General features: G+C 38.5%; 1 pseudogene; it reads left to right on the forward strand.

The window, feature by feature from the left end:
• The first annotated feature begins 4,413 nt into the window (after nt 1-4,413).
• LOC116906450 lies at nt 4,414-4,537 on the forward strand (annotated as a pseudogene).
• Nucleotides 4,538-5,688: the final 1,151 nt, after the last annotated feature.

Genomic DNA, 5,688 nt, shown 5'->3' on the forward strand with positions numbered 1-5,688 from the left:
CAAAGAAGACCTAATACCAATATTCCCCAAATATTCCATAAAAGAGAAACAGAATGAACACTACCTAATTAATTCTATGAAGCCACAATTATTCTGATACCTAAGTCACACAAGGACCCAACCAAAAAAAGAACTTCAGTCCAATCTTGCTTATGAATATCAATGCAAAAATAATCAATAAAATTCTTGCAAACCGAATCCAAAAACACATCAAAACCATCATTCACCATGACCAAGTAGGATTCATCCCAGGATTGCAAAGGCTAGTTCAATATACAAAAATCCACTAATATGATCCACCATATAAACAAACTCAGAAAAAATCTCACATAATCATCTCCTTAGATGCAGAAAAAAATTTGACAAAATACAACACTCCTTCATGTTAAACATATTGGAGAGATCAGGAATTCAAGGCCCATACCAGAACATAATAAAAGTGATTTACTGTAAACCAACAGCCAATATCAAATTAAATGGAGAGATACATGAAGCAGTCCCACCAAAAATCAGGAACAGGGATGCCCACTCTCCCCATAGCTATTCAATAAAGTACTCAAAATGCTAGCTAGAACAATAAGAAACAAAAAGAGAATTTATAATTCTGGACCAGCAAGTCTATGGGAGATGAGGGAACCAACAAATACTGCTAACTGACAATTCTCAATATCAGTAGTCTGCATTCCCCAGTAAATACAGCACTGATTACTATTGACAGAATGGATATGAAAACAGGATCCATCCTTCCGCTGTATCCAAAAAATACAACTTAACATCAAGGATAGCTATCACCTCAGGGCAAAAGGATAGACAACTATTTCAAGCAAATGGACCCAAGAAGCGAGCAGGTATAACCATTTTAATATCTGACAAAATAGATTCCAAATCAAAACAAGCTAGAAGAGATAAGGAAACGCTACATACTAATCAAAAGAAAAATTCACCATACAGCATTGAAATTCACAGCCAGAATACAAAAATAGAGGCGGGAATGCCAGCAGCAAACCACTGAACTGAGAATGGACCCCTGCTGAAGAATCAGAAAAGAACTGAAGAGCTTGAAGGGCTCAGACCCCATATACAATGCCAAGCAACCAGAGCTTCCAGGGGACTAAGCCACTACCTAAAGACTATACATGGACTGACCTGGACTCTGACCTCATAGGTAGCAATGAATATCCTAGTAAGAGCACCAGTGGAGGGAAGCCCTTCCTTAACCCCCAATAGACTGTGGGGGAGGGCGCAATGGGGAGGTTGGGAGGAACACCCATAAGGAAGGGGGGGAGGGGGATGTTTGCAAACCGGAAGGAATAACACCAAAATGTATATAGAAATATTCAATAAAAAAAAAAGAAGAAGTCTTAGCTGAAAATGTATATATGTATGCTAAAAAAAAGAAAGAAATTCTTAAAATCTATGCAACAATGACATTCAGTTCATGAAAGAATTACTACCACAGCTTAAGTCACAAGCTGACTCTTTCGCGCACTGTTAGAGTGGGACAGTTCAATGCCCTAGTATCGCCAATAAAAAAACTAAATAAATAAAGAGAGAAATACAGAAGCTAACTATGGTGATAAACTAAATGGACCTAACAGATATTTACAGAATGTATCATAAGAATACAAAAGAATATACATTCTTCACAGAAACTTGTGTTATTTTCTCCAAAACTGAACATATACTGGAACACAAAGCAAGACTCAAGAGACACAAGAAAATTGAAATAGACCCCTATATCCTAGTGAATTGACATAGATTAAAACTGCATATCAACAACAGAAAGCATACAGTGTTGTAGAAACTAAACAACTCGTTACTGAATCAAAAGTGGGTCAAGGCAGAAATTAAGAAATTAAAGACTTCCTAGAATAGAATTAAAATGAAATCACTATATACTCAAACTGCTGGAATAATGATGGTGGTTCTAAGGTGGAAAATCCCAAAAGGAGTGGACAGCAAGAAATAATCAAATTCAGGAAAGAAACCAATTAAAATTTAACAACAAAACAATACAAAGAGGCAATGAAACAATGAAGTACTTCTTTCGGAAAATCAAGAAGATTAACAAACCCTTAGCCAAATTAAACAAAAAGACAGAGAAATGATATCTAAACCAACAAATTAAACACAAAAAGAGAAAACTAGCAGTAGACCATGAGGAAATCCAGAGAATCATAAGGACATACTTTAAAAGTTTATACTTCACCAAAAGTCTATACTTTTCTCAATACATACCACATTGATAAAGTTAAATCAAGATCAGATAAGCAATTTAAGCATACTTATAAACACTGATGAAGTAGAAGTAGTAATTACAATTCTTCACATCAGACCAAGGCCCAATATCAATATCAATGGTCTGCACTTCCCCAATAAATAAATCACTGATCACTATTGATGGAATGTAAATGGAAACAGGATCCAACCTTCTGATGTATCCAAAATAAATAAATAAATAAACCCCTTACATCAAGGATAGCCACTACCTAAGGGCAAGGAGATGGAAAATATATTTCAAGCAAATGGACACAAGAAGCAAGCTGGTATAGTCATCTTAATATCTGACAAAATAGACCTACCAGATGGTTTTAACACAGAATTCTATTGCTTTCCAAGAAAAGTCAATACCAACATTCCTTAACTTGTTTCAAATATAGAAACAGAAGAGCATTGCCCAATTTGTTTTATGAGAACACAGTTAACATTGGTACCCAAATCACATAAAGATTCAACAACCAAAAAAGGCAATAACAAACCAATTTCCCTTGTGAAAGGATGAAAAAAATCTCAGTAAAATACTTGCAAACCAAATCCAAAAATTCTTCAAATAGATCATCCACCATGATTAAATAGTTGGTATCCAAGAGATGCAGGGATAATTCAACATAGATAATTTCATAAGTGTAATCTGTCATATAAACACAACAAAATAAAAAATGTTCATCTCTTTCAGAAAAGGCCTTTGACAAAATCTAACACCCTTTTTGGATAAATGTCCAGGAGAAATGAGGGATACAAGGGATATGCTTCAACATCAAAAAGGCACTTACAGTAAGCCCTCAGTTAACATCAACATAAATGGAGAGAAACTCAAGAAATTCCACTAAAATCCAGAACAAGACAAGGTTGTCCACTCTCTCTATACCTATTCAATGTAGTGCTTGATGTCTTAACTTGAGCATTAAGATCAAGTGAATAGAGATAGGATGGGGAGAAGTAAAAGTATCTTGAAGAACAAAAAGTATCTTTGTTTTCAGACAATTTAATAGTATACATACATGACCCTAACATTTCTACCAGGAATCTCCTGTAGCTGAAGAATTAGTAGTTGTCTTTCTATATACAAATAAGAGTGGACTGAGAAATAAATCAGGGAAATAATACCTTTCACAGTAGCCTCCATTAATAAGAAATACCTTAGGAAAACTCAAATCAAGCAAGTGTAGGCCCTGTATAATAAAAATTTTAAGATATTGAAGGAGATATTGGAAGAGAGAAATATCCCCCAAGCTCATGGATCAGTAGAATTGGTATAGTAAAAATAGCCATCCTTTAAAAGGATCAATCTGTGGATCCAATGCAATCCCCATCAAAATCCCAACATGATTATACACAGAAATAGAAAGGAACAATTTTAAGCATCATGTGGAAACACAGAAATCACTCTTGAGTTATAGAAGAACTGTTGGAGGTATCAGCATCCGCAATCTCAAACTGTACTACAGAACTGTGGTAATAAAAATAGCACGGTATTAACACAAATTCAGCCATTTGATCAACAAAATAGAATTGAGCAATAAGTTCACACACCTATGAATACCTGAATTTTTATAAAGAAGTGGAAAATATATACTGGAAAAAAAGACAGCATCTTCAGCAAATGGAGCTGATCAAATTGGATGGCTGAAAGTAAGAGTGAAATAAATCCAAACTTATGACCCTGCACAAAACTCAACTCCAAATGGATCAAGGGCCTCGACATAAAACCAGATAAACTGCACCTGATAGAAGAGATAAAATAGTTTTTTAGGTTATTGCCACAGAAAAACACATTCTGAACAGAACACTAATAGCACATGTACAAAGATTACCACTTACTAAGTAGGGCCTCACGAAACTGAAAATCTTCTGTACTATAAAGGACACCATCATTAACTCAGTGGCAGGCTACAGAATGGGGAAAGATGTTTGCCAACTGTACATCTAATAAGGAGCTAATATCCAAAATATATGAAGAACTCAAAAAAATGGACATTAAGAGAATAAGTAACCCAATTAAAAACTAGAATATAGATTTAAACAGAATTTTCAGAAGAGGAGATTCAAATTGTTAAGAAGCACTTAAAGAACTGTTCAACATGCTTATCCATCAGAGAAATGCTAATCAAAATTACTTTAAGATTTCATCTTGCTGCCCCTAGAGGTATTACAGGTGTGGCTTCTATGTCACATGTACATCATTAGGTGACAGAGAGGCTATGTCACACTCAGTGTTCTAATCTGTAAGCATCTGAATTATTAGTAGCCTAACATTCCCCGAAAAGGAAGTGAGCCCGAGACAACCACCAGTCAGGGGCACTGGTCCTGGGTTGGGAGATAGACTGAGATGACAACCAGTCTGGTGCCACCCAGACCCAGATGGACTCCCAGGGAGACTAGAAGAACCCATTATGGCTCTGGGATCCAGGGATAGAGTGAGCCCAAAACAGACACCCTTGTGTAGGTCAGTCGACAGGTCCAGTGAAGAATGAGCCTGAGAGGACCACCAGACCAGCACCAGGGTGTCCAGACAGGGAGCTATCCTGAGATGACTATGAGTCCTGCAATAACACAGGTGGGAAAGATGGTGATGGTGGAGGTGAAGGGCAGACCATGCCCAATATGACCTCTGCTCAGTGCTGTAATGCATAAGTGGTGCATTTCACTTCTGAGACTACTCCTGAAACAGTCCCCAGACACCACTAGGCAAAGGAGCAAGTAAGTGTTGGAGAAATGGAAAAGAGAAAGAAACAGAAAAATCGTGCAGGCACAATGAAAAGAGGCAGAAACAGAGGCTCGAGTGGAAGTGAGGAACAAGACTGATGTGAGTAGCCAGGGATGCCACCTAGGTCCATGGTGGAGTCCTGGCCCATTCTGCCACTGAGGGCCATGTCTGGGTCTGTGGACCCACAGCAGCAGAGGTCAGTTACCACCAAAGGCTAGGCAGATGACCCTGGTTTGGACTGCTGTCCCAGGGACACGATATCTCAGCAGCTGTGCTGCTGAATTGGTCTTACCCCTCACCGAGGACTCTTGGGAGAGCTGGCCCTGGGGACAGACTAGGAGAGCTGATCCCATCCCTATTAAGCTGAGGTACTCTGAAAAGTAGGCCGGTTGTCCCAGATATGAGCACCACAGGAGAGATGTACTGGCCACTAGTCTCTCATTCAGCAGCATGGATGAGGGCAAAATATCCTGTCCCTCTTCCCCTTCACCACCTGTGGCAGGTAAAAGACCTTGCCCAAGGGTCACAAGAGTAGGAGACACCCCTGACCCCCAACACACACGAACACACACACACACACACACACACACACACACACACACACACACACACACAGAGTTTACTACTTACAGTACTTGGAATAGTAGACCCTGCATTTCACCTGGGCAGCAGAATAGAGCTGACTCTGTGGTGAGGGCATG

This window comes from Rattus rattus, chromosome 7, assembly GCF_011064425.1.
Source record: "Rattus rattus isolate New Zealand chromosome 7, Rrattus_CSIRO_v1, whole genome shotgun sequence".
Taxonomy (NCBI): domain Eukaryota; kingdom Metazoa; phylum Chordata; class Mammalia; order Rodentia; family Muridae; genus Rattus; species Rattus rattus.